Genomic DNA, 11,041 nt, shown 5'->3' on the forward strand with positions numbered 1-11,041 from the left:
AAATACATATTTACAATAACATTATTATTTGTAACATCTCAATTTAAATTTTAATAGTTAATTTGGGTTAATAGAAATTTTGAAAAATATTTAGAGGTAAATAAATTAGTAGAAAATGATTATTAAATCTAACTTAGGATATAATTCTAAAAAAAATAAATAAAAAAAATAATAATAATAAAATATTATTAAATTATTATTATTATTATAAAAAAAACAAAAGAAAAGGTGTAAAAACAAGAAAGGAGAAAAACAAGGAAACTTTCGGCCGCCGCGCATGAACAGTAAAATAAAATAATAAAAAAAAGAAAGAAAGAAGAGAGAGAAAAGAATAAAAAAATGTGTTGGGTGGCTGTAACCCAACTATGGTTGAGTTAAATTATTTAAAAAAAAAATTTGGTGTGTTACAATTTTTGGTATCAGAGCTTCATGGTTCCAATTCTTATAAATTATGAAATTGTTATACATTAACTTAGTTTATTGGCAATATACATTATTAAATCGTAATACTTCTCCATTATTTTTTCTTGTCTTGAGATTAGTATTAACTTAATTATGTGACTTCCATCCTTTAGGAGGGGAGAGATGGTGTCCAAAACTAGGAGAGGTGGTGAAATTGCCGGTGATTCTATAGAGCCAATAGGAAATGACATACCTTCACTGCCACAACCAGAGCCCACACAGCAACAAATCGGGCAGGGCGAGCTTATACAGTCACAACTAAGGCAGGATGAGCCAACTATGAGGCAAATAATGGATTTACTATATAATCTTAGTGACCGCATGAAGAGACAAGAAGAAGAGTTGGCCGCTTTAAGACAATATAAGGAGAATTCCAACTAAGAGGGAAATGGCCAACAAGAAGGAAGCCATACCAAGGTATTAAATGCGAGCCAATCTGCTGATGAAGGCTCACCTCCCTATTCTCACCATGAGACTAGTCCGAAGAATGTGAGTCTTCACTCTGAGCAACAGACATCCACGATCACAAAGATCTGGAATACTTTTCGTAAGTTTAATCCTCCTACTTTCGATGGAAATCTTAAGCTAACGGTGGTTGAAGAATGGATAGATCAATTGGAGAGTATTTTTCGTATGGTTGTGTGCACTTCTAATCAAAAGGTGCAGCTGGCAATATTCCTACTACAGAAGAGTGCTAAGAAATGGTGGGAAACATCAGGACCGAAGGATGATTCCTCTCTTACTTGGGAAGATTTTAAAGCCATATTGTTCGAGAATTATTTTCCTACTGCACTGAGAGCAGAAAAGGAGGCTGAGTTTCATGCATTTCGTCAGGGTGATCTAGATGAGGATGAATTTATTGAACAATTCTCAGAATTATCTAAATACTCCACTTACCTCCAAAAACATGAAGACACGGAGTGGATGGCTAAACGATTGTTAGAGAAGGCGAGGCCTGATCTAAGGGAACAGTTAGCCCCTTTTGAGATCAAGACATTCAGTGAGATGTGCAATAAGCTTCGAATAGTTTCTCGGAGGAAGAGAGAGGCTAGATTAGAAGCTGATAGAGAGAGGAGGAAAGAACCTCATGGGAAACCCCCTATCCACACCAGACCCATTGGTGGAGTAGAGAAGAGGAGCAGTCAAATCTTTGGAGGCTTTAGAAATCAAAAGAAGAAGGGCTACTACCATAAGGGCCAAAGCTACAGAGGGAATCAGAGTGGGAGTCAGGGGTCCTACAGGAGCCCAGCAACCTCTACTCCTACTTCCGGTGCTGCTAGTAATCAAGCATGCAGTAAGTGTGGGAAGTTTCATTCTGGTGATTGTTGGGTTTGTTACATCTGCCAGAAGCCTGGTCATATTGCCCGATTCTGCTATCAAAATCAGAATAGGGGTAATGATCAAAGACCTATAGTACCAGCACGAGTATATGCCCTCTCTAGGCCAGAGGCTGCTAACAACCCTAATGCTATCCGAGGTATAATCCGAATCCTTAATAATAATGTTTGTGCTTTATTTGATTCGGGTGCTACACACTCTTTTGTGTCTGATGAATGTATGAAAAGATGTAAATTGCCTGTGTGTACCTTACCTTTTGATGTGAAGATTTCTACTCATGCTGGTTTAACTGTAAGGACTGCTAAGGCATGTCTAAATGTAGAGGTTGAGTATGAGGGTCGAAAGACCACCATAGACCTCATTTGTTTGTCTTTGTCTGGGATTGATGTTATTGTGGGGATGGATTGGTTGTCTGCAAATGGAGCTGTACTTGATTGTCAGAAAAAGAGTGTGTCACTCTCAGTTCTTACTGTAACCCCTGTAGAGTCCCAAAGTCGTATGTTGTTGTCTGCAGCTCAAGTAGAACAGTGTATAAGAAAGGGCTGTCAAGCTTTTATGATTTTCTTCTCAATCAAGGTAGAGATTAAAGAAGGTGTAGATCAGATTCCAGTAGTGAGAGAATTCCCTAACGTCTTTCCTACTGAAGTGATCGGTTTGCCTCCAGAACGAGAGGTTGAGTTCTCAATTGAGCTCGTACCTGGTACGGGGCCTATTTCTAAGGCACCCTATAGGATGTCTCCATCGGAGTTAGCTGAATTGAAGAGACAAATTGAAGAGTTGTTAGAGAAGGGGTTTATCAGACCGAGTGTATCACCATGGGGGTCACCGGTACTGTTTGTGAAAAAGAAAGATGGAAGCCTTAGATTGTGTATTGATTATAGACAATTGAATAAGGTAACCATCAAGAACAAGTACCTCTTACCTCGAATTGATGATTTGTTAGACCAATTAGTCAATTCAGCAGTGTTTTCTAAGATTGATCTAAGATCAGGGTATCATCAATTGAGGGTTAGAGCAGAGGATATCCCTAAAACTGCTTTTAGGACTAATATGGGCACTATGAGTTTCTAGTGATGCCGTTTGGGTTAACAAATGCCCCAGCTGTCTTCATGGATTATATGAATCGAATCTTCAGGCCTTATCTCGATGAATTTGTTGTAGTCTTTATTGATGACATACTTATTTATTCTCGGGATGAGGTAGACCATGCTAAACATCTTAAAATTGTTTTGGAGATATTAAGAGAGCACAAGCTCTATGCCAAGTTGAGCAAATGTGATTTTTGGCTTAAAGAAGTTAAATTCTTAGGCCATGTTGTTTCAGAAGAAGGGGTAGCGGTGGACCCTAGTAAGATAGATGCAGTGATGAAATGGGAGCAACCTCGAAGTGTGACAGAGATTAGGAGTTTCTTGGGTCTTGCAGGCTACTATCGTCGTTTCATTAAGGGTTTTTCACAAATTGCAATGCCCTTGACTAAGTTGACCGAGAAAGATGCTCCATTTATTTGGACGAACGAGTGTGAAGTTGCCTTCCAGGAGCTAAAAAAGAGGTTGACCACCACACTGGTGCTCACCTTACCTGTTCCAACTGCTCCTTATACCTTGTATACTAATGCTTCTAAGAAAGGTTTAGGTTGTGTATTGATGCAGGAGGATCGAGTAGTGGCTTATGCTTCTCGACAGTTGAGACCTCATGAGGAAAATTACCCTACTCATGACTTGGAGCTTGCTGCTGTGGTATTTGCCTTGAAGATTTGGAGGCACTATCTTTATGGTTCTTCTTTTGAGGTCTTCTGTGATCATAAAAGTTTAAAATACTTGTTTGATCAAAAGGAGCTCAACATGAGACAGCGTAGATGGATTGAGTTTTTGAAGGATTATGACTTTGAGTTAAAGTATCATCCAGGGAAAGCTAACGTAGTTGCCGATGCTTTGAGCAGGAAGCTTGTGCATACTGCTCACATGATGGTCAGAGAACATGAATTATGGAGTAGTTTCCATGCAGTAAATGTAGAAGTAGTCAAGAATCGTTTGGCTGCTCTACACATTACTGAATTTGAGAATAATTTTTGGAAAGAAATCAGAATTGCGCAACAGAAGGATGATTATTTGAATAAGATTAGGGTAGAGATTGGGATTGGAAAGGCTGAACATTTTGATGTGACCGATGATGATGTCGTAAGATATAAAGGTAGAGTGTGTGTGCCTAATGATACTCGATTGAAAAATATCCTACTTGAGGAGGCTCATCAAAGTAGATATACCATTCATCCAGGAGCAACTAAGATGTATCATGACTTAAGACGTGGTTGGTGGTGGCCAAGAATGAAGAGAGATGTAACTGAACATGTAACTCGTTGTTTGACTTGCCAGAAAGTCAAAATTGAGCATCAGAAACCAGCCGGGATGCTACAGTCTCTTGATATTCCAGAGTGGAAATAAGACAGTATTTCTATGGACTTCATTACAGGATTGCCTAGAACATCTTCTGGTCATGACACTATATGGGTAATCGTAGATCGACTCACCAAATCAGCTCATTTTCTTGCTACTAATATCAAATATTCTCTTGAAAAATTAACTGAAATCTACATAAGAGAAGTGGTGAGATTGCATGGAGTGCCGACAAATATTGTATCTGATCGTGATTCGAGGTTCACATCAAACTTTTGGAAGTCATTACAGGAATCCATGGGTACTCGTCTGAGTTTTAGCACCGCTTACCACCCCCAAACCGATGGGCAAACGGAACGAACCATACAAACTCTTGAAGACATGTTAAGAGCGTGTGCCATTGAGCTTAGAGGTAATTGGGATAGTCACTTGCCATTAGCTGAATTTGCCTACAATAATAGTTTTCATTCTAGCATTCAGATGGCACCTTATGAGGCATTGTATGGAAGAAAATGTAGATCGCCACTGTGTTGGACAGAATTAAGTGAGAGAACTGTTTTGGGGCCAGACATTGTTGATGAGACTACCCAAAAGATTGCTTTAATCAAGCAAAAATTACTCACAGCTCAAAGTAGACAAAAGAGTTATGCGGATAAGAGGAGAAGATCGCTTGAGTTTGAAGTAGGTGACCATGTATTTTTGAAAATCTCTTCGGTAACTGGTGTTGGAAGAGCTATTAAGGCTAAGAAATTGACACCAAGGTTTATGGGGCCTTTTGAGATCTTAAAACGAGTTGGACCAGTAGCGTACCAAGTAGCATTACCACCCCAAATTGCTGGTATACACAATGTATTCCATGTGTCACAACTGAAAAAGTATCAACCAGATCCTTCCCATATAATTGAACCCGAGGAAATTGAACTCAGGGAGAATTTGACATTCAGAGCTGAACCAGAAAGGATTATGGATTATAAGGACAAGCAATTAAGAAATAAAACCATTAGATTGGTTAAAGTCATCTGGAAGAGCACAACTCCAGGTGATGCTACGTGGGAGACCGAGGACAGTATGCGACGTGATTATCCTCGTCTTTTTGATTAAGTAAGTAGTTAATAGTTACTAATTTCAAATTTTGAGGACAAAATTTTTAAAAGGAGGGGATAATTGTAACATCTCAATTTAAATTTTAATAGTTAATTTGGGTTAATAGAAATTTTAAAAAATATTTAGAGGTAAATAAATTAGTAGAAAATGATTATTAAATCTAACTTAGGATATAATTCTAAAAAAAAATAAATAAAAAAAATAATAATAAAAAATATTATTAAATTATTATTATTATTATAAAAAAAACAAAAGAAAAGGTGTAAAAACAAGAAAGGAGAAAAATAAGGAAACTTTCGGCTGCCGCGCATGAACAGTAAAATAAAATAATAAAAAAAAGAAAGAAAGAAGAGAGAGAAAAGAATAAAAAAAATGTGTTGGGTGGCTGTAACCCAACTATGGTTGAGTTAAATTATTTAAAAAAAAAATTTTGGTGTGTTACATTATTCAAATTATATGTTTATGATAATTTAATTCAAATTATCATCATTATATGAAAATTACATATAAAATTTTTTATAAAATAGAATTAATTTTATATAAAATTATTTTTGTATAATAAAAAAGTGTTTGTTTGCTCAAAAAAAAAATAAAAAAGTGTTTGGATTCTTCTTTAAATTTTTTTAACTTTGACACTTGTCAGCTGGAACTTGGTGGACGAGAAAATAGAGAATCGTGAAGGGGAAAAGACCAAAATTGACTGATGAAGCAATTTTCAAAATTTAAAATACATTTGGTTTTACATTTGGTTTTATTTTTTCCGAAGAGAATTATACTTTTGTTTGTTCTCTTTTTTTAAGTTAACGTAAATCACACATCAGAAAGTAAGAGGAAAGTATTTTAAAGTAAAATATAAGATTTTTTTATCCCTTTTATTTTATGAGGATAATTTTTTAAAAAAATTTAAAAAAATAAGGATCAAGTTATAAGTGAATTAAAAATTGAGGGATTGAATTACAGTGAATCATAGTTGAAAAACTAAGTTACAAAAAAATTAAAAGTTGAAGGATTAAAAAAATTAATTTTTTTTAAAAAAATATTCTGAAAAAAAAAAGTTAGGCCCAACGCTTATGTGTCTAGCTGTGAAATGTGTGACCAAATTCTTAGCAAGATTGGTAGTATTCAGGTTGTCACAATTGATTTGTTTTTTTTTTTTAGATTAGTTTTCAAGTCTTCTAATTATTGCTCCCAACTATTAGAGCCAGTAATATAGGTTGGGCTTGCTAGCTTAACCTGTCAACTTGTAAAAAAAATTGCGAGTGGGTTGGGTTAACAAAATGGACTCAATTATATGTGGGGCAATTTTAACCCACCCCACATAACTTGAACTTGTGGGTTGGCGAGTTAGCTCGCTTATATTTAAAAAATAAAAAATAAATAAATGAGATTGGATTTAAAATAAAGCATTCAAAGCAAGTATGCATAGAATTGCAATTTAAGCACTTAATAATTTTACATTTATTTAATTAACGTTTAAATTATGGTAGAGAATAATGAAAATACGCTGCTTATATATTTAAATAATGATAAAATATAATTTGAATGTAATCAAGACAAGATTAAATAAAATATTTTATTATACTCTACTTCATTCATATAATAACTTATTTATATTATCATGTTTGTAAAATAGTGCTACCTAAACTAGCAAATAAAAAAAGTTTAGTTGCCCTTTTTATTTAAAAAATTAAACATATTTATGAAGTGTCAACTGTATATTATATTATCATCTTAATTTGAATATAAAAGAAAAAAACAGATACAGAGATATTAGCATGTTTAGGTAATATGAACTGAATATATTATGAGTAGTAATCTACTAGTGAAAATTTAAATTATCATTATTTTCTTTTTTAAACTAGAATTGATATTTTAAATTGGGGGCAACAATTTTATAGCAAAAATGCCAAAATAGGATAAAGAGAAAATGGGATAGACAAAGCATTTCTGTTAATTCATATATGTATAATATTGATCAGTCATATAAAAGACTAGAGAATGAAAGGATCACAAAATTAAATTAGTTTATATTTAAGTGATAATATAAGCATATCTAAACTAGGAAGACTTTTATCATTATTTAGATAATTAATTTTTAGAAAAAATATATGATTTTTTTACTATAAAAAAATAAGAATAACAATAAGAATTAAATTTATAATTTTTAAAATTTTAAAAAATTATCAAAAATACTTTTTTACTTGCAGGTTAACTCGCTAACCTGTCAACTCGCTATGAGTTGTGTGGGTTGGCAAAAATGCGAGCTATATTAACTTACCTTGCCAAACTTATGACTCACGATTACATATTGATTCATGCTATCAGGTCTATCAACTATAATGTTTAAACACAACCCCTTTTTTTTTTTTTTGATACATTAAACACAACCCCTTCTAGGAACTAAATATTCAGGTTCACAATAGGATAATGACATACTATTTTAATTTGTCTTTTTTTTTTGGGTAAACAAACACCGAACAAACAAGACATCATAACACCGAACTAAGAGCAAAGCTCCGGACATATCTCGAAACTATATACTTGAGTCTTCAAAGAATTAGCAAGTCACATCAGTGCTCTTTGTATCAAATATGACATAAATTAAAACAAAACAAAATAAAAAATAAATGAATTATATACATAATAAAAATTACACTAATAACAAAAATATGATTAATATCAATTTTTTTTACAATTATCTTATATCCAATATTAGTTATTAGATTAAAAAGCAATATAGCTCTTTTGGCGTCGTGTTTTTTATTTATAGGTTTAAATATTGAGCTTGTTAAAGAGATATCACATACCTTCCACTAAACTTAGATGATATCAGTAGGACCAGTATGTTGATCTTTGTGTTATCATAGCCAGCAACAGGAACAAGATGAATTGGAAGGAAGCAAAAGGGTTATTTTCCATAGAAGAAAGTGACAAGGAGTGCTTTGATGCATCCTTATCTCATGAGATTGATGTACGAGAGACCAAAGTGATAGTATCAAATATGGCATTAGAAAACTACATGTCATTAATAAAGTGAATCTCAATTCCCAAAAATGTAGCCATCCCCACTACATGCTTCAATACGTTGTTACTTGTGTGACTCTAACACCTCCAAATTTAATGGAAGAATGATAAAAAAAGTCTCAAATTTTGAAATTTATAACATTTGAATCCCCAATAAAATTTTCTAAAAAATAAGTTGCAAATAGAAATTTCAAACAGAAATTTATAACATTTAAACAATTTCAAATTAAAAGCTTTATTTAAAATTTAAATATTTTATTTATAGTTAGAAATTTTGAATTATAATTATTTAAATTAATATTTAGAACTAACTTTTTAAAAAAATTTGTCAAAAATTTAACTGTAATAAATTTCAAGTTTTGAGATTTTAATATTATTCTCCTCAATTTAATTTCCACGTGAATTGAAGGAGGCTTTCTTTTTCTCTTTTCGTTTTTCTTTTTTTTTATGAAAAAAATTTTTTACCTTTATAGAAATCCTAAATATAAATAAATTAAAAAATTGTATAAATATATTATATCAATTTTTAGGCTTATGCATGCAAAAATTTCCCAACACACGCTCTAAGCTGTCTCCTGAAATGTCGCCTTCCCCTCTATCTTTTTTGACTTTTTCCCCTGAATTCTAATATTCTATTCATACCTCTCTCGATCTCTTTTTGGAAGATTGATAATAAAAAATCTCACTTAAATATAGTAAATTATAATCAAATTTCTCAAAATATCATAATTATTCTAAAATCTTGATATACTTTTTTAACATTAATAATTTTAAATTAAAAGACTAAGTTAACTTTTATTTAAAATAAAAATAATAGATCTGACTTTATTTTTATAATTATAATTTTTATTATGTGAATCACAAAAATTGAATAAAAACTCACAATTTATTATATGAAATTTATTTTTTGATTAATAAATAAGTTTTAAAAATAACTAATCACAATCACTTTTGTTTAAGTAATCAAAACTTAATTTTATAAATTATAAAAATTGAACAAGAAATCATAATTTTTCTCATGAAATTTTTTTTATCATTGAAGCCTAAGTTCTGAAAATAATCAATCACAATTTTTATTATATGAATTGCAAAAATTAAACAAGAAATTATAATTTTTTACATGAAATTTCTTTTATCAATGAAATCCAAGTTGTTAAAATAATTAGTTATAACTTTTGTTTAAGTAATCACAACTTTTATTCTGTAAATCGTAAGAAATGAATAAGAAATCACAACTTCTCAAATAAACTTGTTACTTTTTTTTATTTTAAATAGAAAGTAATTTAATCATTAAACCTAAAATTATAAACGTCAAAAAAGTACCTAAATATTTTAAATAAATTATGACATTTTAAAAAATTTAATTATTATTTATATATTTCAGTGAGATTTTATTATTATTATTTTATTATTTTGAAAGTAAATCAAATATATATTAATAAAAATAAAATAATAATGCCACAAAAAAAAAGAAATAAAAACTGTTTAACACTTAACCAGATTTGAGGTGAAAAGGTTGGCGTTGCCAACGAAGACCTATTTCAATTGCTTACATCACTCATGTTATTAACAATAAAGTTAAAATATATATTTAGTTTTTTAATTTTATATAAATTTTTATTTTTATCTTTTAATTTTATAAATTATCTTTCTAGTCATTTAATTTTAATATTATTAATTTTATCTCAACTAATTTTTACATTAAATTTTTAAATATTTATAAAATATTCTTAGACGTTGTTATATTAATTTTAATTTTTTTAAATAATAATAATTGACATAAAAAATAATTAGTTAAAACTAACAATGTTAGAGTTAAATGACTAAACTGTAAAATATAAAATTTAAAATTTATATAAAATTAGAGGATTAAATTTTTAGCCTAACAATAAAAATATTTGCTCGCGAATGCCTCTACTTACCAAAAGTGTTTTAACAGAGAAGCCGTTTATTTAAGAATAATAAAAAATGATTTTGATTAAACTACGTGAGATAATTTTTGACAGAACCTTAAGCTAAACATGAAGGGTTGTTAATTAAAAGAAAATCTATTTTCAACTTATTTTGGTTGTCACCATAATTGGTTTTACGACCTGTTTGATTTTTAAAAGGATATTTTGTTATAAAAGTTAATTTGCCAAAAGTAAAACTTAATTTTGGGAAGGAAGAAAAATTTGCTTTTGCAAATGCGTTTTGGTTTTAAAACATGTTAACCAAACTTATCCAAATGAAGAAAATACTTTTTAAAAGGACTTTTAATACTTCAAAAGTGATAACCAAACAAGTGCTTACCTATTTATTTTTTGCAGTCCATTCCTAGTGCCTGCGCCCACAAACATATTTATTTATTTATTTATTACACATACTACCTCCAAATTTTTGCTACCTTTCAAGTTTTTTCCTATCCTATTTAACCCTTCTTTACAGAGAACGGGACCCCACACAACACACCCCACATGCAAATTTTTTTATGTTTTATTTTTTTGGCCTTAACCACATGAGAGTTTGATCATGGAATCTCTTGACTTCCAAGTTTTTGATTGAAATTCCACTAAAATTACACAAACTCCTTTCTATTTTTAAAATGTATTTAAATCTTTCCTAGGGAAAAAAATAAAGTATATAAGGTTTTCTTAAGTTTTGTTCAATACATGAACTTACATATGCTTTTGCTAATTTTCTCTATTTTCAAAATATATGTAAATTTCTCTTAAAAATAT

This window comes from Prosopis cineraria, unplaced genomic scaffold, assembly GCF_029017545.1.
Source record: "Prosopis cineraria cultivar Desert tree isolate PC_DT_omini unplaced genomic scaffold, ASM2901754v1 PC8, whole genome shotgun sequence".
NCBI lineage: Eukaryota > Viridiplantae > Streptophyta > Magnoliopsida > Fabales > Fabaceae > Prosopis > Prosopis cineraria.